This window comes from Apodemus sylvaticus, chromosome 2 (assembly GCF_947179515.1).
Source record: "Apodemus sylvaticus chromosome 2, mApoSyl1.1, whole genome shotgun sequence".
NCBI classification, from domain to species: Eukaryota; Metazoa; Chordata; class Mammalia; order Rodentia; family Muridae; genus Apodemus; species Apodemus sylvaticus.
The window spans coordinates 164,095,540-164,116,996 of NC_067473.1; the positions used below are offsets into that span (position 1 = coordinate 164,095,540).

General features: G+C 43.6%; 2 pseudogenes; one reads left to right on the plus strand and one right to left on the minus strand.

Annotated features, from left to right (window-relative positions):
* Nucleotides 1-579: 579 nt before the first annotated feature.
* Nucleotides 580-1,898, minus strand: LOC127678114 (sentrin-specific protease 2-like; annotated as a pseudogene).
* Nucleotides 1,899-19,254: 17,356 nt separating this feature from the next.
* Nucleotides 19,255-20,587, plus strand: LOC127678116 (sentrin-specific protease 2-like; annotated as a pseudogene).
* Nucleotides 20,588-21,457: the final 870 nt, after the last annotated feature.

Genomic DNA, 21,457 nt, shown 5'->3' on the forward strand with positions numbered 1-21,457 from the left:
AATGGGGAAAAAAATCTCAATTTTGAGCTTAATATATACCAAAATTTTTAGAGAAAAATTTAAATTGAGAACTTTTTAAAAAACAGAAAATCAACAATTCAATCCAGCACTATATAGGATCTCAGATAAAAATGGACATTTGCTATTATAGTTTCTTCACATCAACTCCAAAAACTAAGACAGGTCTGGGAAAGAATGATTCTTTAAATGACCATAGTACATTCCTTCATAGGCCCAGAGTCCAGTTAGTCATTCGACTACAGTTTTACATGATGTACAACTCCAGTAGAGTCTGCTAATTCAGAGCAGCACTTGTGTGGGAAACTCATTATCATTATACTATTTTCAAGCTTTAAAAAACAAAACATTAAAAAATAAAGCAAAAAATCAACCCCCAGCACTATCCCAAGCTTCAATTTAACAGCATAAAATTCCAGCATTAGAGATGCTAGTGCACAGCTTCTGCCTCTTCCTGCTGATGTCCCTCCTGTTCTTCAGCAGGAATGTCACTGGGAAGGGCATTCCTTTCAGGAAATCAACAGTTCAAACCAGGTCTAGAGGATTGGAAAATGACAGTGGTCACAGTGTCCTACTAAATGTTCTTATTAAATGTTTCTTGCTCTCATTTTGTAAATATTGGAAGATGGTCTCACATACAGTCTTCCCTGCCTGTCCCATTGAATCAAGGTATTCAATGCTTCATTTACTTAAATCGATGACCACAAGGCTCCAATGTACCTTCTGGTGAATAGGCACCAAGAATAGTTCCTTTTCTAAGAGACTGATTCCTTGAGTCCATCTTTTCACAGAACTGTAACCTCTATGCTTTAGCTTTGGGTAAAAGAATGTGCTAAACACATGGAGAACTGGGTAGCCTTGGGTTTCATTTCTCTCAACCAAAAGGTTCACGTAGAAGTTGATGACCTCATCATTGAGCCACTGACCATTCTCCAGGGTCTGAATATCTCCTCAGGTGACTTGCAGCTTGAATCTGCTACTTAGGATTTCCTCTAGGGGTCCTGGACCCAGTGCATTCTTAATTTCCTTCTCCGTGTCCTCTAATGCCAAGGATTTGATCCACTTCTCTGCCCTTTTCTTGGTTTGTGAGAGGGTTTTTCTCTGCCTCAAGTACTGCCATCTTGTTGGAGAGTAAGCTATCTCGATCGCCACTATCCAAGCTGATTGGACCTGGTGTTCCCTGAAAGTCTGGCTCCAAGCTGTTCCCCCTTCTTCCTTCAAGGTTTACACAACCTTTCTTCTCTGTAACAGATTTCTTCTATGAACAATATTTCTCTCTCTTGTCTGAGAGTCTTCTATGGCAACAAGAGTAGACTGTTCTCGATCTCTCTGAGTTGTTTCTGATCCATGACTGTGCCCTGTCATGCCACCTTTGATCTTTGAGGTGTTTGTAAATATGGGGGTGAGTCCTGTGTGGGTCAGACTTCACATGATGGTCGCATTGAAGTTTTGTAAGTAACCTTCCCCACTTTTCCTTTTGGGAGCTGTGTTTTCCTTCATGACTGAATAGAGCCTCATGAGACCCTTGCAACCATCAATTGGCTTCTTCTTAGTTTCAGCCTGCTCTGGAGGACCAGCAATCTAAGGGTTTGAGTTGTCTTGAACTCTCTTCTTGGGGGTTTCTATATCTGACGCTGTTCTCTTGATGCTGAACAGTTACCAAGCTGTTCTCTCTGAAGCTCTAGGTCTTGATGCTCCTGAGGGGTCTCCAAAGCCTTGCAACACTCTTTATAGACCATCTCTTTTCCGTTCTGGCACTTCTGTTATGGACCTTGTCCCAAAGCTTCAGGCTCTGTCTCTGTCCCACTTTCATCCTGGTATTTCCATTTTCTCCCTTTTCCTGAAGCTTCAGGCTTCATGTCCACCCCAGGCTGCCACATGTTAAAATGCTTGGACTGATTTTTGGATTTTGCTGGCTCCATTATAGTACTGCCTGTCTAATTTCCAAGAGAAAGGAACTGTAGGCCTTGCTCCAGATGGGTACTCCTGACTTGTTTTCCCTGTTGTCTGAAGAAGCACTTCATCCAATAGTTGGTTGGTCCAAGGTCAGAAACCTGTTAGGTTCAGAATAGCTCTTCTTTATAAACAGAGTTGACTTTGAAAGTCAGGGTCAGTCAAAAATGGAGATAATTGAGCTGGTAATATTAGAAAATGATTTGTGAATAGTCAGATGTTGACACTTCACCAGGGATCCTTAGCAAAACTCTGAGGAGTTCTAAGAATATTTCCTCAGAACTATCCTTCTAGGGCACTGTAACTAGCTAAATATGCAAAACTTCTAACATGGACTAATTATCCTAGTTAATCACTAGAAAGATACCAGGACTAATCCTAGCAGATAACACAATGGAAGCAACCTCAGGAATGATGTCTAACTCAGGGGGTTGTCCCTAACCACAGCCTTCAAGGTTCAATAGATGGTCTTGATGTCACTTGAAAGAGCCCAAATCAACCTTTTGGAGGATGGACACCCTCCCCAAACCCAACCTGGGTCCAAGATTTCAGAGACACTTTGCAGGAGTGGGAAGTTTGAATGAATTAAGACACATCAAAATTCCCTTAGCTAGAGCACAGGGTTACCTAAATCATCTCAGCACAGTTCAGCTATTCCTGACTAATACATGTGTCCTTTGGGAAACTGTCCCATCACGGTCAATTGTAGAAATATTAGTGTCCTATAAAATATAAGTGTCATTTAAAATATGTGCTCACATACAATATGCTTGCTACTAACGAAGAATAAATAGTATTTTACAGTTATAAAACATAGTAGGTACTGTTGTGTGATAAAATGTTGTTCTCCCCTAGATAACGAACCCAGGACAGACCAAAGTGCCCATACTACCAAAGTCCTACTTGGTGAACCAATAAATTTGATTGGTGTTACTTATAGGAATATTGACGAGGGGTTACTTACAGGAGCAAAAATGACTCAAAGACAGCTGCATCACCGAAGCCCACACAGCATGGGTGACAGCTCAAAAAAGCTGTGAACCTGTAGAAACCACACAGCTTATAGATGGCTCAACAGGTTGGAGAAAGTCTTTCCAGGTGCCTCAGTTGGTCTAAACTCCTTCCAGACAGCAGGTAGGAGGTTGGCTCTTTTGAGAGTCTTCTTGGCAGCTCAGCATCCTTTCATCTGAGAGGAACTTTCAGCTTTTATTGCTCTTTGTCAGGGAAGGAGCCTAGTGAATCTCATCAGTTTCAGGGACCATTTTGGGATCTTTTGAGTTGCCTTCCTGCCTGAGCAGCTTCCCTTCAGAGTGAATGAAGCGTGATATGGTTCAGTATTTCAATATTGGAAGAAACTTGCCAAACTGGTAACACTTCACCAAGAATCAAAACATTGTTGTAAGAGAATAAATAAAATCTCACGATTGTCAATAGGATCCATTGACAAAGATAAAGCACTATTTATGGTATAATCCTAGAAATAAAACAAGTCCTACTTGATCATGGTGGACGATCATTTTTATGTGTTCTTGGATTTGGTTGGCAAGAATTTTATTGAGTATTTCTGCATCGATATTCATAAGGGAAATTGGTCTGAAGTTCTCTTTCTTTGTTGGAACTTTGTGTGGTTTTGGTATCAGCGTAATTGTGGCTTCATAGAAGAAATTGGGTAGTTTTCCTTCTGTTTCTATTTTGTGGAATATTTTGAAGAGTATTGGTGTTAGGTTTTCTTTGAAGGTCTGATAGAATTCTGCACTGAAGCCATCTGGTCCTGTGCTTTTTTTGGTTGGAAGGCTTTCTATGACCCCTTCTATTTCTTTAGGGGTTATGGGACTGTTTAGATGATCTATTTGGTCCTGATTTAATTTTGGTATTTGGTATCTGTCTAGGAAATTGTCCATTTCCTCCAGATTCTCCAGTTGTGTTGAGTATAGGCTTTTGTAGTCGGATCTGATGATTTTTTGAATTTCCTTAGTTTCTGTTGTTATATCCCCCTTTTCATTTCTAATTTTGTTAATTTGGATACTTTCTCTCTACCCTTTGGTCAGTCTGGCTAAGGGTCTATCTATCTTGTTGATTTTCTCAAAAAACCAGCTCCTGGACTCGTTGATTCTTTGTATGGTTCTCTTTGTTTCCACTTGATTGATTTCAACCCTGAGTTTGATGATTTCCTGTCTTCTACTCGTCCTGGGTGAATTGGCTTCTTTTTGTTCCAGGGCTTTCAGGTGTGTCGTTAAGCTGCTAGTGTATGCACTCTCCATTTTCTTTTTGGAGGTACTCAGGGCTATGAGTTTTCCTCTGAGCACGGCTTTCATTGTGTCCCAAAGATTTGGGTATGTTGTGCCTTCATTTTCATTGAATTCTAAAAAGTCTCTGATTTCTTTCTTTATTTCTTCTTTGGCCAAGTTGTCATTGAGTAGATTATTGTTCAGCTTCATGTGTATGTGGGCTTCAGGGACTAGACAGGGCTGCCCACTTTCTCCTTATCTTTTCAATATTGTGCTTGAAGTATTCTGTAAATCAGTTTGGCGGTTCCTCAGAAAACTGGGCATGTCACTTCCAAAGGATCCTGCTATACCACTCTTGGGCATATACCCAGAGGATTCCCCAGCATGTAATAAGGATATATGCTCCACTATGTTCATAGCAGCCCTATTTATTGCAGCCAGAAGCTGAAAAGAACCCAGGTATCCCTCAACAGAAGAATAGATGCAAAAAATGTGGTATATATACACAATGGAGTACTATTCAGCCATTGGAAACAATCAATTCATGAAATTCTTAGGATGGAGCTGGAGAACATCATACTAAGTGAGGTAACCCAGTCTCAAAAGATCAATCATGGTATGCACTCACTAATAAGTGGATATTAGCCTGGAAAACTGGAATACCCAAAACATAATCCACACATCAAATGAGGTACAAGAAGAATGGAGGAGTGGCCCCTGGTTCTGGAAAGACTCAGTGTAGCAATATAAGGCAAAACCAGAACAGGGAAGTGGGAAGGGGTGGGTGGGAGAACAGGGGGAGGGAAGAGGGCTTATGTGACTTTCAGGGAGTGGGGGACCAGAAAAGGGGAAATCATTGGAAATGTAAATAAAAAATATATCGAATTAAAATGAAAAGGAAATATATACCATTCACTTAGTTCTAAAAAAAAAAAAAAAGTCCTAACCTCCTCCCTAGAAAACAGGAGGAAGAATTCAGTTGTAGCTGGAGTTACAGAGGTGTGTGTTTTCTGTGGGTCCTGGGATCTGAATTCCAGATACCAGGATTGAACAGCAAGCACTGTAACCACTGATCCATCTCTGGCCCCTGGAGCAGCTCTTTCACCTACTCTCAAACACATGGAGATATTTTTACAAAAATGTGAGAAAAGGGTTGAGACATTTCATTTGGTTTTTTTTCCATAGAAAATATTATCAAATAGTGCAAGTATATTTATACCAATGTTTACTATAATGGAAATAATGTACTTTTTCTGTAAAAGATTTGAATTTCTGGTTATTACCATTTTCCCAGGTGTCCTTTTGCTTGTACCAACCTTCTTTTTCTTCTTTCTAATTCACCTTGGAGCGATTTTGTTCCCATGCAAAGAAAAAAATCGAAAATACCATATCAGTCCTAAATCACGGAATAACCTAACATGTTTTAAGGATAAATTTACTGTGCTAAGCTTGTAAAAGCAAAATTGTTTATAGCTTGCATAAGCCATGAGGAAATTACTGTATCTTTAATGTACCCTTTCAAGTAGCCTGAGATGTACCACTTTCTGGTACAATTGAGCTACTCTTAAAAATATTGCTGAATGTTGCAAAATATTTCAGTGCCTCAGTCGTCCTACAGTGATGGGTCACACGATTAAACCGGCTAATTGTTAAGTTCTGCTTTTGTACAAAATGCCTGCTTGCTTCCATGGCCAAGGCACCTGCTGGACATGTCACAGAATCAAGCCTTGCCTTCACCCGGACAAGGTATGAGATATTTTAGTTTCCCAAAATTGTAACTTTGTAGGTTTTGCATATGTAATCTTTAGCTAGCAATAGCCTGGCCATATCTAGAGAATTCTCCCTTGGTTGATCCTGGTCAGTCTTCTTTTAATAAACAAGCCTCTTATTTACCGAAAGCAAAACTTGAGTCAGACTGGTGAATCTCTGAAGGACCCCGACCCATGGCGCCTTCTCAGTGCCTTCTCTCTCATGGTTCAGGCCCTGCAGAACAATGTTTTCAGTTCTTAGACTTATGTTCCTTTGCTGGCTGTTCTGGCTGGCACCTCTCCAAGGGTGCTCAGCCTCCCAGAAGGGACAGCCCTCAACTCTTCTTCCTGATGGTGAAAGGGATCTTCTGGCTATTTCTCCACACACTGTAGGTTTTATTAGGTCAATAAATATCCCCTGTAATCGTACTTAGATTTTGTTTTTGGTTTGTCTAAATTATTAATGGATGTTTACATTTGTCTAGGGTTTTTTTTTTTATCATTTGAGACAACTGTCACTGTAACTGTAATTTTCCCCTTTGATCTAACATGATCAGCTCTGGGTTATAGGAAGCCCTGGAACATGTTCGTGATTCTTTATTTCTTAAACATTTGCATGTTTTCTTGAGTCACATCAATATGTTGTTCTCTTTACCCTACTTTATTATTTTTCTACCTTTTTTGTTGAAGACAGGATGTTGGTATCTAACCTTTGTTGTCTTTAATCTTGTAATTCTTCCCAGGCTGGAATTGAACTTGAGATTCTCCTGCCTGAGATCATGATCATGCAACCCTATGCCTAACTTTTACTTTCTGTTTTAGCGGTCCGACTAGCAGGAAAGGTCCTTGTCCAGATTGTGAGGCCATTCTGGTTAGGGTCCCGTTTCCCTGTAGAGGAAGCCTGGACAGGCAGGGAAGTCTTCGATCCTTTCTGGTGACTAGAGAGACTGAGCTCTGTTCCATTGCTTCTACACAGCATGTTTTGATAAGAGGCAACCCATGGTTGTAAAGCTTTATTATAGAAAAGTAGGGAAAGGAAAAGAGATACAACATAAAGATAGGAAGAAAAGATAGAGGGATGAGAGCTGGCTATGACCACATGGAAAGAGGGTAGAAGAATGTGAGAGAGGGAATGGGGCCAGAGGACAAGTGTCCAGGGAGAGCGTGGACAAGGGAAAAGGGCAGGGGAAATGGAGCAGGAGAGCTAGGAAGGGCCAAGAAACCCCCTTTATAGTGGGCTGAGTTAACTACTGGTGCCAGGTAACTGTGAGGTGGGGAAAACCAGGCTGTAGCCAGGTGACTGTGGGTATTGAGTTTAGCCAGAACACTAGAGGTTTGGCCCAAAGTGACTGATGGCCACAGGATTAAGGAGATGAGGAGTCAGGAGGATGGATTTGGTGTCAGAGTCCTAAGTACCTGGGAGCATGGGTCACGGTTCCATCCCATGTAGAATATTCTACTTGGTCGCTGGAGTATGCCTCGCTCAACCAGGCCACATACTGCGTTTCACAGTCCCGCACCAGACCCATTAAAATATACTTACAAAATACACTGAGGCCTCCCTAGCCTCTACCTCCAAACTCAACTACATTCCTTCACAGGTGGCTTCCAACTGCCTCGAACCACCGAGTCTGGCTCTCATTGTACCAACCCCACTTCACGGGAAGCAAGTTTTTATATTGACTCACTGCATTGTGACTGACAGAACTAAAGACAGGAACGTCTTATGTTGACTCTTCATTTCCAAGGTTTCAAAGTGGGAAGACGATGGGTACAGGAGAGAAGTGTGTTCCCATCCAGGAAGCAGAGGGGAGCTACAGCGAGGGTGGATATTATCTTCAAAGACCGAGTACGCATGCTCTGTCTCTGCCAATCAGACCCCACTGTTCAGTCACTGCAGTTCCCAAAGTATCGCCACAGTTGGAGAGAAGCATTCAAAACACGAGCTTATGGGGAAAGTTAAGATTCGAGCAATAAAAGGTGCTAACACCTCTAGCAATGTGATCTTCAGTGTTGTCTCTAAGAGACAGTTTCATAATCCAAGACACCAGAACCTTTGCAGAGTCAGTTGATGATGAAAAAAAAAAGAGGATAAAAAGGCAGAACAGAGGCCTGGCAGATGGCACCCTGGGAAGTTCTCCATGTCTCTTCTAGACAGCCTGTCACTGTCCCTGCTCCTGCTCTTCCAGTAAAGGCTCTTAGGTGGCCTCTCACCACAACTCATGGCACTCCTGGGTCAAGTCACCATTGTTCTCTTCAAATCTCTGACTCCGCCTCCAGGCTCAGTGTCCTCAGCACCATTTCCCTTCCTCTGCTTCCTCCCAACCGCTGTAAGCATTCTCTTCAAAACACAGGTCTGACTGCATCACTCTGCTCCAAACCAGTCCACAGAGACATTCCACTGCCAGGGTAACCATCAGAGCCCCTGGCCTGGCCTGTGGGCCGTTCCAGTCTTCTCCAGAGCTCACTGCCACGCTCCAGACAAGACCTTCTTCCTTCCTTTCCCAGCATCCCCTGAGCTGAGCAGAACTGTATCCTTGATGCTTCCCTATCGGCAGCTCGGGTTCTCAGAGAGCCTCAGTGATGTGGGTGGGCCTTGCCCAGGGCCTCAGCTGAGCAGCGACTAGTGCCAGGCCCAAGTCTGAGGCTCTGAGTCCACTGGTGCCTCAATGCAGCCAGCGGAGGAACATGCTGCAGGGGACAGTTTCCTGCCTTGACACGCAGCAGTGTGAAGCTACAGGTCTGCTGACATTTGGGACTCTTCACCCTGTAACTGAGCACTATAGTAAATGAGTCACCATCTGCTAGAAGCCGAAGAGGTACATAGATGCACTACTAAGGCTGAGTGTTGTTTCCTTCTGTGTGGGGCACGTGGACTGACGACTTGCTCTTGTAGACCAGGCTGGTCTCACAATGGCAATCCTCCCACTTGTGCCTCCCGGTGCTAGAATCCCAAGGATGCTCCACCATACCTGGCAATGCTGCATTTGCAGAGTTTTATTATGACAGGTTCGGATTGGTTCATTTCATCCACAGTACTTACTACTGCAGAGGAACACATGGGCAGAGTGAAGAAAGCAGTTATGGGACAGAGGATTTATTTCCTCCAGGGAAAGTATTTCTATGAGGAAATGGAGTAGCAAGTGGCTTGGTGTACTTGGTGTACCTGCCATGGCTTTAAGGCTGACCCAGGCAGGGTAGAGAATTACAGACCCGCGAAGCCTTGTTGATGCTGTCTGAGAAAGTGGGGGCTTCAGCGAATGAGCTCAGAGTCTAAACTATTGCTGCTTCGTGGACTGAAATCAGGGACTACAGGCTTCTCACCAACGCTCCATTACTAATCATCTAACACACACCCTCCTATGCCCTAGTGGGACCTTCTTTTTTGCTATTTTGTTCAGTCCTTATTTTGCTATGTAGTTCAGGCTGGATTATGGATTGTGGGTATGAACATTGTTTATGCTTTTTTAACTTTAATTTCATGCTAAGCAATGTAAAGACAGCAAAGATTCTGTGAAACTAACTAACTGTGAAAGAAGGGGCAGTGTCTGTGGATCTAAAAGATCCCTCTGTGCACCAAGCTAGGGAGAACCTATACAAAAAAAAACCAAAAACCCAACCTTTTACACACATGCACACATGGCTCCCCACACACATAGCTTGGCACCCCAGGAGCTACTTGCACACCCCCTTCATATCTGTGTGCTTTCATGATGTGACCAGTGTAAGGTCCCTGGGACAAGAACCAAGGTCTCCTCCAACCCCAGTGCCTGACATTCCTGGCCTTGAACAAAAGTTGCCTGCAGTTGTTGCACCCCTTGCCTCTGGGTGGCGCTGTGAGAAGGTCCCTTGATGCAGAGGCACCTAACCTTTCCTCAGTACAGGACCCCATCTCCAGTACACTGCAGACATTCTGTCAGCACCTCCTACACTGGGACCCCCTTTAAGACATTCATCTACCCAGCCCCAACCCAGCAGTTGGGGGGGCTTTCAGATGAATAAGGCCAAAGAATATTTTTAACTATGAAGGTATTTATAATTGAGATCAAAATAGTCCATGCATAGGATGGAGGTGGGATGCCACATTTGTCCCAGCACCTGCTCTGGAGCTGGTATGTACGGCCTCAGGAGATGGTGGTCATGGCCACAGGAGACTTACCACACAGATGTCCCCTAGTCTCCCAAGCCCAGCACTGCCTCTCCCTGCAGCTACAGTCCAATACAGCCAGCCCCTTCACGGGTCACCCTTCTGAATACTGCCCTACACTGCACCCTATTCTTTCAGGGGGCGCCTCACACATGGCCTGGAACAGGTGTGGGGATCAGGTGACTGAAAATGAGCTGTGATGGCCACAGCCTGCTGTTGCATGGGCTCAGGGGCAGGAGCCTCAGATACATCGGCATGCCATGCCTAGTATGTGCCTGGGAGAACTGTCAGGCCCAGAAGAGAGCAGCAGGCTATATGGGGATAGGGCCTAAGGTACAGTCCTGGCTTTGTCCAGCACAAAGATGGGTTTTAGTTCCTTCTCCTACCAAGGACAGAAGGACAGATCTTTGAAAGGCTCAGAGTTCTCCTCAGAGTTGGACCTTAAGGACCCCATCTCCTCCTTTGCTGTGCCTTAATGCCATTTGCACTGGGGACAAGCCACAGCAGCCTACAGAACTACACCACAGCCCCATGAGAATGAGTAGGAAGTCTCAGGGGCAGAGATGGCTGTGAGGTTAGTCCTGTGTGGTGGTAGCTGTAGGGAGAGGCAGTGCTGGGCTCCAGAGACTAGTAGACATCTGTGTGGTAGGTCTCCTGTGGCAGGGACTGCCATCTCCTGAGTCCGTACATCCCAGCTCCAGAGCAGGTGCTGGGACAACTCAATCCTATGCACTGGCTACTTTGATCTCAATTATAAATACCTTCATAGTTAAAAATATTCTTTGGCCTTATTCATCTGAAAGCCCCCCCAACACTGCTGGGCTGGGACTGGGTAGATGGATGTCTTAAAGGGAGTCCCAGGAGGTGCTGAACGAAGGTCTACAGTGTACTGGAGATGGGGTCCTGTACTGAGGGAAGGTTAGGTGCCTCTGCATCAAGGGACCTTCTCACAGCGCCACCCAGAGGCAAGGGGTGCAACAGCTGTGTGCAACTTTTGTTCAAGCCCAGGAATGTCAGGCACTGGGGTTGGAGGAGACCTTGGTTCTTGTCCAGGGACCTTACACTGGTCACATCATGAAAGCATGCAGATATGAAGGGGGTGTGCAGGTAGCTCCTAGAGCGCCTGCTTCACTGTGTGTGTCCATGTGGTCGTGTGCTTTGGTGAAAGTTTTTTTTTCTTTTCTTTTTTTTTTTTTTAGTATGAGGTCTCTGTGGCATGGTGCACAGAGGGTTCTTTTGGATCCACACCCACGGCACGTTCTTCTTTCATTCACAGTTAGTTTCACAGAATCTTTGCTGTCTTTACATTGCTTAGCATGAAATTAAAGTTAAATAACCCATAAGCAATGTTCAATGTTCATACCCACAATCCCAGTATTAGGAAAGGTAAAGCAGGACTCTAAGCCCAGCCTGAACTATATAACAAAATAAGGCCTGAAAAAATAGAAAAGAAGGTCCCACTAGGGCATAGGAGGGTGTGTGTTAGAGGATTAGTAATGGAGCATTAGTAAGAAGCCTGTAGTCCCTGATTTCAGTCCACGAAGCAGCAATAGTTTAAACTTGAGCCTATTCACAGAAGGCCCTACTTTCCCAGACAGCATCAACAAAGCTTTGCTGGCTTATAATTCTCTACCCATCCTGTGTCAGCCTCAAAGCCAAGGCAGGTCTCTGCCTCAGCCTCCTGAGTGCTGGGATCAGATGTGAGTCACTGTGACCAGCCTTCCTACTAGCGTTTTACAAACAGGCGTGGTCCACAGTTGTGCTCCATATATCTAGTCACAACACAATCTGAACACACACATCCTTGAGCTCCTTCCAGGCCAGGCTGACAAACTTGGTCCTCTAGGATTGCTCTAAGACTTAAGGAGGAGAGAGCCCTGGCTCTGCTGGACTCTGTGCAGCTGTCCTTCCCTGCAGGATCATGATGGAGGCACGGTGGGAGACTGACCCTGCTGGGTAGGGAGTGGTGGGTGTTTCCTAAAGGGGACTGTTTGTTTCAGAGGCTCACCATAGGCCTGAGAGCTGTTGTAACTGCTTGTCCCTTCCACCTAGTGGCTGCGTTTCATCTGTGCATGGTACACCAAGCCACTTGCTACTCCATTTCCTCATGGAAATACTTTCCCTGGAGGAAATACTTCCTCTGTTCCATAACTGCTTTCTTCACTCTGCCCATGTGTCCCTCTGCAGTAGTAAGTACTGTGGATGAAATGAACCAGTCTGAACCTGTCATAATAAAACTCTGCAAGTGCAGCATTGCCAGGTATGGTAAAGCATCCTTGGGATTCTAGCACTGGGAGGCAGAAGTGGGAGCATTGCCATTGTGAGACCAGCATGGTCTACAAGAGCAAGTCGTCAGTCCACGTGCCCCACACAGAAGGAAACAACACTCAACCTTAGTAGTGCATCTATGTACCTCTTCGGCTTCTAGCAGATGGTGACTCATTTACTATAGCGCTCAGTTACAGGGTGAAGAGTCCCAAATGTCAGCAGACCTGTAGCTTCACAACCCTTTCCCACTGCTGAGCGTCAAGTCAGGAAACTGTCCCCTGCAGCACGTTCCTCCGCTGGCTGCGCTGAGGCACCAGTGGACTCAGAGCCTCAGACTTGGGCCTGGCACTAGTCGCTGCTCAGCTGAGGCCCTGGGCAAGGCCCACCCACATCACTGAGGCTCTCTGAGAACCCGAGCTGCTGAAAGGGAAGCATCAAGGATACAGTTCTGCTCGGCTCAGGGGATGCTGGGAAAGGAAGGAAGAAGGTCTTGTCTGGAGCGTGGCTGTGAACTCTGGAGAGGACTGGCAACTGGCAGGACTGGAAGGGCCCACCGGCCAGGCCAGGGGCTCTGATGGTTACCCTGGCAGTGGAATGTCTCTGTGGACTGGTTTGGAGCAGAGTGATGCAGTCAGACCTGTGTTTTGAAGAGAATGCTTACAGCAGTTGGGAGGAAGCAGAGGAAGGGAAATGGTGCTGAGGACACTGAGCCTGGAGGCGGAGTCAGAGATTTGAAGAGAGCAATGGTGACTTGACCCAGGAGTGCCATGAGTTGTGGTGAGAGGCCACCTAAGAGCCTTTACTGGAAGAGCAGGAGCAGGGACAGTGACAGGCTGTCGAGAAGAGACATGGAGAACTTCCCAGGGTGCCACCTGCCAGTCCGCTGTCCTGCCTTTTTATCCTCATTGTTTTTCATCATCAACTGACTCTGCAAAGGTTCTGGTGTCTTGGATTATGAAAGTGTCTCTTAGAGACAACACTGAAGATCACATTGCTAGAGGTGTTAGCACCTGTTATTGCTCGAATCTTAACTTTCCCCATAAGCTCGTGTTTTGAATGCTTCTCTCCAACTGTGGCGATACTTTGGGAACTGCAGTGACTGAACAGTGGGGTCTGATTGGCAGAGACAGAGCATGCGTACTCGGTCTTTGAAGATATTATCCACCCTCGCTGTAGCTCCCCTCTGCTTCCTGGATGGGAACACACTTCTCTCCTATCTCCAACGTCTTCCCACATTGAAACCTTGGAAATGAAGAGTCAACATAAGACGTTCCTGTCTTTAGTTCTGTCAAGTCACAATGCAGTGAGTCAATATAAAAACTTGCTTCCCGTGAAGTGGGGTTGGTACAATGAGAGCCAGACTCGGTGGTTCGAGGCAGTTGGAAGCCACCTGTGAAGGAATGTAGTTGAGTTTGGAGGTAGAGGCTAGGGAGGCCTCAGTGTATTTTGTAAGTATATTTTAATGGGTCTGCTGCGGGGCTGTGAAAGGCAGTCTGTGGCATGGTTGAGCGAGGCATACTCCAGCGACCAAGTAGAATATTCTACACGGGATGGAACCGTGACCCATGCTCCCAGGTACTTAGGACTCTGACACCAAATCCATCCTCCTGACTCCTCATCTCCTTAATCCTGTGGCCATCAGTCACTTTGGGCCAAACCTCTAGTGTTCTGGCTAAACTCAATACCCACAGTCACCTGGCTACAGCCTGGTTTTCCCAACCTCACAGTTACCTGGTACCAGTAGTTAACTCAGCCCACTATAAAGGGGGTTTCTTGGCCCTTCCTAGCTCTCCTGCTCCATTTCCCCTGCCCTTTTCCCTTGTCCACGCTCTCCCTGGACTCTTGTCCTCTGGCCCCATTCCCTCTCTCACATTCTTCTACCCTCTTTCCATGTGGTCATAGCCAGCTCTCATCCCTCTATCTTTTCTTCCTATCTTTATGTTGTATCTCTTTTCCTTTCCCTACTTTTCTATAATAAAGCTTTACAACCATGGGTTGCCTCTTATCAAAACATGCTGTGTAGAAGCAATGGAACAGAGCTCAGTCTCTCTAGTCACCAGAAAGGATCGAAGACTTCCCTGCCTGTCCAGGCTTCCTCTACAGGGAAACGGGACCCTAACCAGAATGGCCTCACAATCTGGACAAGGACCTTTCCTGCTAGTCGGACCGCTAAAACAGAAAGTAAAAGTTAGGCATAGGGTTGCATGATCATGATTTCAGGCAGGAGAATCTCAAGTTCAATTCCAGCCTGGGAAGAATTACAAGATTAAAGACAACAAATCTCCAACAAAAAAAAGTAGAAAAATAATAAAGTAGGGGAAAGAGAACAACATATTGATGTGACTCAAGAAAACATGCAAATGTTTAAGAAATAAAGAATCACGAACATGTTCCAGCTCTTCCTATAACCCGGAGTTGATCATGTTAGATCAAAGAGGAAAATTACAGTTACAGTGACAGTTGTCTCAAATGATAAAAAAAAAAACCCTAGACAAATGTAAACATCCATTAATAATTTAGACAAACCAAAAACAAAATCTAAGTAGGATTACAGGGGATATTTATTGACCTAATAAAACCTACAGTGTGTGGAGAAATAGCCAGAAGATCCCTTTCACCATCAGGAAGAAGAGATGAGGGCTGTGCCTTCTGGGAGGCTGAGCACCCTTGGAGAGGTGCCAGCCAGAATAGCCAGCAAAGGAACATAAGTCTAAGAACTGAAAACATTGTTCTGCAGTCCTGAACCATGAGAGAGAAGGCACTGAGGAGGCGCCATGGGTCGGGGTCCTTCAGAGATTCACCAGTCTGACTCAAGTTTTGCTTTTGGTAAATAAGAGGCTTGTTTATTAAAAGAAGACTGACCAGGACCAACCAAGGGAGAATTCTCTAGATATGGCCAGGCTATTGCTAGCTAAAGATTACATATGCAAAACATACAAAGTTACAATTTTGGGAAACTAAAATATCTCATACCTTGTCCGGGTGAAGGCAAGGCTTGATTCTGTGACATGTGCAGCAGGTGCCTTGGCCATGGAAGCAAGCAGGCATCTTGCACAAAAGCAGAACTTAACAGTTAGCCTGTCTAATCATGTGGCCCATCACTGTGTAGGAAGACTGAGGCACTGAAATATTTTGCACCATTCAGCAATATTTTTAAGAGTAGCTCAATTGTACCAGAAAGTGGTACATCTCAGGCTACTTGAAAGGGTACATTAAAGATACAGTAATTTCCTCGTGGCTTATGCAAGCTATAAACAACTTTTCTTTTACAAGCTTAGCACAGTAAATTTATCCTTAAAACATGTTAGGTTATTCAGTAATTTAGGACTGATGTGGTATTTTCAATTTTTTTTCCTTTGCACGGGAACAAATCGCTCCAAGGTGAATTAGAAAGAAGAAAAAGAAGGTTGGTACAAGCAAAAGGACACCTGGGAAAATGGTAATAACCAGAAATTCAAATCTTTTACAGAAAAAGTACATTATTTCCCTTATAGTAAACATTGGTATAAATATACTTGCACTATTTGATAATATTTTCTATGGAAAAAAAACAAATGAAATGTCTCAACCCTTTTCTCACATTTTTGTAAAAATATCTCCATGTGTTTGAGAGTAGGTGAAAGAGCTGCTCCAGGGGCCAGAGATGGATCAGTGGTTACAGTGCTTGCTGTTCAATCCTGGTATCTGGAATTCAGATCCCAGGACCCACAGAAAACACACACCTCTGTAACTCCAGCTACAACTGAATTTTAGAACTAAGTGAATGGTATATATTACCCTTTTTTTTTTAATTCGATATATTTTTATTTACATTTCAAATGATTTCCCCTTTTCTGGTCCCCCACTCCCTGAAAGTCACATAAGCCCTCTTCCCTCCCCCTGTTCTCCCACCCACCCCTTCCCACTTCCCTGTTCTGGTTTTGCCTTATATTGCTACACTGAGTCTTTCCAGAACCAGGGGCCACTCCTCCATTCTTCTTGTACCTCATTTGATGTGTGGATTATGTTTTGGGTATTCCAGTTTTCCAGGCTAATATCCACTTATTAGTGAGTGCAAACCATGACTGATCTTTTGAGACTGGGTTACCTCACTTAGTATGATGTTCTCCAGCAATATCTTAAGAATTTCATGAATTGATTGTTTCTAATGGCTGAATAGTACTCCATTGTGTATATATACCACATTTTTTGCATCCATTCTTCTGTTGAGGGATACCTGGGTTCTTTCCAGCTTCTGGCTGTAATAAATAGGGCTGCTATGAACATAGTGGAGCATATATCCTTATTACATGCTGGGGAATCCTCTGGGTATATGCCCAGGAGTGGTATAGCAGGATCTTTTGGAAGTGACATGCCCAGTTTTCTGAGGAACCGCCAAACTGATTTACAGAATACTTCAAGCACAATATTGAAAAGATAAGGAGAAAGTGGGCAGCCCTGTCTAGTCCCTGAAGCCCACATACACATGAAGCTGAACAATAATCTACTCAATGAAAACTTGGCTAAAGAAGAAATAAAGAAAGAAATCAGAGACTTTTTAGAATTTAATGAAAATGAAGGCACAACATACCCAAATCTTTGGGACACAATGAAAGCAGTGCTAAGAGGAAAACTCATAGCCCTGAGTGCCTCCAAAAAGAAAATGGAGAGTGCATACACTAGCAGCTTAATGACACACCTGAAAGCCCTGGAACAAAAAGAAGCCAATTCACCCAGGACGAGTAGAAGACAGGAAATCATCAAACTCAGGGTTGAAATCAGTCAAGTGGAAACAAAGAGAACCATACAAAGAATCAACGAGTCCAGGAGCTGGTTTTTTGAGAAAATCAACAAGATAGATAGACCCTTAGCCAGACTGACCAAAGGGCAGAGAGAAAGTATCCAAATTAACAGAATTAGAAATGAAAAGGGGGATATAACAACAGAAACTGAGGAAATTCAAAAAATCATCAGATCCGACTACAAAAGCCTGTACTCAACACAACTGGAGAATCTGGAGGAAATAGACAATTTCCTAGACAGATACCAAATACCAAAATTAAATCAGGACCAAATAGATCATCTAAACAGTCCCATAACCCCTAAAGAAATAGAAGGGGTCATAGAAAGCCTTCCAACCAAAAAAAGCACAGGACCAGATGGCTTCAGTGCAGAATTCTATCAGACCTTCAATGAAGACCTAACACCAATACTCTTCAAACTATTCCACAAAATAGAAACAGAAGGAATACTATCCAATTCCTTCTATGAAGCCACAATTAACGCTGATACCAAAACCACACAAAGATCCAACAAAGAAAGAGAACTTCACACCAGTTTCCCTTATGAATATGGATGCAAAAATACTCAATAAAATTCTTGCCAACCAAATCCAAGAACACATAAAAATGATCATCCACCGTGAGATTTTATTTATTCTCTTACAGCAATGTTTTGATTCTTGGTGAAGTGTTACCAGTTCGGCAAGTTTCTTCCAATATTGAAATACTGAACCATATCACCCTTCATTCACTCTGAAGGAAGCTGCTCAGGCAGGAAGGCAACTCAAAAGATCCCAAAATGGTCCCTGAAACTGATGAGATTCACTAGGCTCCTTCCCTGACAAAGAGCAATAAAAGCTGTAAGTCCCTCTGAGATGAAAGGACTCTGAGCTGCCAAGCCGACTCTCAAAAGAGCCAACCTCATACCCGCTGTCTGGAAGGAGTTTAGACCAACTGAGGCACCTGGAAAGACTTTCTCCAACCTGTTGAGCCATCTATAAGCTGTGTGGTTTCTACAGGTTCCCAGCTTTTTTGAGCTGTCACCCATGCTGTGTGGGCTTCGGTGATGCAGCTGTCTTTGAGTCATTTCTGCTCCTGTAAGTAACCCCTCGTCAATATTCCTATAAGTAACACCAATAAAATTTGTTGATTCACCAAGTAGGACTTTGGTAGTATGGGCACTTTGGTCTGTCCTGGGTTCGTTATCTAGGGGAGAACAACATTTTATCACACAACAGTACCTACTATGTTTTATAACTGTAAAATACTATTTATTCTTCATTAGTAGCAAGCATATTGTATGTGAGCACATATTTTGAATGTCACTTATATTTTATAGGACACTAATATTTCTACAATTGACCGTGATGGGACAGTTTCCCAAAGGACACATGTATTAGTCAGGAATAGCTGAACTGTGCTGAGATGATTTAGGTAACCCTGTGCTCTAACTAAGGGAATTTTGATGTGTCTTAATTCATTCAAACTTCCCACTCCAGCAAAGTGTCTCTGAAGTCTTGGACCCAGGTTGGGTTTACGGAGGGTGTCATCCTCCAAAAGGTTGATTTTGGGCTCTTTCAAGTGACATCAAGACCATCTATTGAACCTTGAAGGCTTTGGTTAGGGACAACACCCTGAGTTATCATTCCTGAGGTTGCTTCCATTGTGTTATGTGCCAGGATTAGTCCTGGTATCTTCCTAGTGATTAACTAGGATAATTAGTCCATGTTAGAAGTTTTGCATATTTAGCTAGTTACAGTGCCCTAGAAGGATAGTTCTGAGGAAATATTCTTAGAACTCCTCAGAGTTTTGCAAAGTGGACCCCTGGTGAAGTGTCAACATCTGACTATTCACAAATCATTTTCTAATATTACCAGCTCAATTATCTCCATTTTTGACTGACCCTGACTTTCAAAGTCAACTCTGTTTATAAGGAAGAGCTATTCTGAACCTAACAGGTTTCTGACCTTGGACCAACCAACTATTGGATGAAGTGATTCTTCACACAACAGGGAAAACAAGTCAGGAGTACCCATCTGGAGCAAGGCCTACAGTTGCTTTATCTTGGAAATTAGACAAGCAGTACTATAATGGAGCCAGCAAAATCCAAAAATCAGTCCAAGCAGTTCACCATGTGGCAGCCTGGGGAAGACATGAAGCCTGAAGTTTCAGGAAAAGGGAGAAAATGGAAATACCAGGATGAAAGTGGGACAGAGACAGAGCCTGAAGCTTTGGGACAAGGTCCATAACAGAAGTGCCAGGACGGAAAAGAGATGGTCTATAAAGAGTGTTGCAAGGCTTTGGAGACCCCTCAGGAGCATCAAGACCTAGAGCTTCAGAGAGAACAGCTTGGTAACTGTTCAGCATCAAGAGAACAGCGTCAGATATAGAAGCCCCCAAGAAGAGAGTTCAAGACAACTCAGACCCTTAGATTGCTGGTCCTCCAGAGCAGGCTGAAACTAAGAAGAAGCCAATTGATGGTTGCAAGGGTCTCATGAGGCTCTATTCAGTAATGAAGGAAAACACAGCTCCCGAAAGGAAAAGTGGGGAAGGTTACTTACAAAACTTCAATGCGACCATCATGTGAAATCTGACCCACACAGGTCTGACCCACACAGGACTCACCCCCATATTTACAAACACCTCAAAGATCAAAGGTGGCATGACAGGGCACAGTCATGGATCAGAAACAACTCAGAGAGATCGAGAACAGTCTACTCTTGTTGCCATAGAAGACTCTCAGACAAGAGAGAGAAATATTGTTCATAGAAGAAATCTGTTACAGAGAAGAAAGGTTGTGTAAACCTTGAAGGAAGAAGGGGGAACAGCTTGGAGCCAGACTTTCAGGGAACACCAGGTCCAATCAGCTTGGATAGTGGCGACAGAGAGAGCTTACTCCCCAACAAGATGGCAGTACTTGAGGCAGAGAAAAACCCTCTTGCAAACCAAGAAAGGGCAGAGAAGTGGATCAAATCCTTGGCATTAGAGGACACGGAGAAGGAAATTAAGAATGCACTGGGTCCAGGACCCCTAGAGGAAATCCTAAGTAGCAGATTCAAGCTGCAAGTCACCTGAGGAGATATTCAGACCCTGGAGAATGGTCAGTGGCTCAATGATGAGGTCATCAACTTCTACGTGAACCTTTTGGTTGAGAGAAATGAAACCCAAGGCTACCCAGCTCTCCATGTGTTTAGCACATTCTTTTACCCAAAGCTAAAGCATAGAGGTTACAGTTCTGTGAAAAGATGGACTCAAGGAATCAATCTCTTAGAAAAGGAACTATTCTTGGTGCCTATTCACCAGAAGGTACATTGGAGCCTTGTGGTCATCGATTTAAGAAAATGAAGCATTGAATACCTTGATTCAATGGGACAGGCAGGGAAGACTGTATGTGAGACCATCTTCCAATATTTACAAAATGAGAGCAAGAAACATTTAATAAGAACATTTAGCAGGACACTGTGACCACTGTCATTTTCCAATCCTCTAGACCTGGTTTGAACTGTTGATTTCCTGAAAGGAATGCCCTTCCCAGTGACATTCCTGCTGAAGAACAGGAGGGACATCAGCAGGAAGAGGCAGAAGCTGTGCACTAGCATCTCTAATGCTGGAATTTTATGCTGTTAAATTGAAGCTTGGGATAGTGCTGGGGGTTGATTTTTTGCTTTATTTTTTAATGTTTTGTTTTTTAAAGCTTGAAAATAGTATAAGAAATGATAATGAGTTTCCCACACAAGTGCTGCTCTGAATTAGCAGACTCTACTGGAGTTGTACATTATGTAAAACTGTAGTCAAATGACTAACTGGACTCTGGGCCTTTGAAGGAATGCACTATGGTCATTTAAAGAATCATTCTTCCCCAGACCTGTCTTAGTTTTTGGAGTTGATGTGAAGAAACTATAATAGCAAATGTCCATTTTTATCTGAGATCCTATATAATGCTGGACTGAATTGTTGATTTTCTGTTTTTTGAAAAGTTCTCAATTTAAATTTTTCTCTACAAATTTTGGTATATATTAAGTTCGAAATTGAGTTTTTTTTCCCCATTACATTAACATTCCCACTATGGAAGTCAGGCATTTGGTATTTAGGGTTGATACCGCTAGTTATGTAATAACATATTTTGCATGTGAAAGTTTGTATTTAATTTTTTGATTCATTATCTTATGGATTGCTATATGCAAGTTTAACTTAATAAAGTATAAATTTATTTAAACATTTCCTAAGATCTGGTGTCTCCTGTTTCTTTTATGACATGGTAATTAAACCTGGTTTGTGAGGTGATCTGAAAAGCAAGTGTTGTGGGCGTGGCTCACCAGCTTAAGCCTGGTGTGC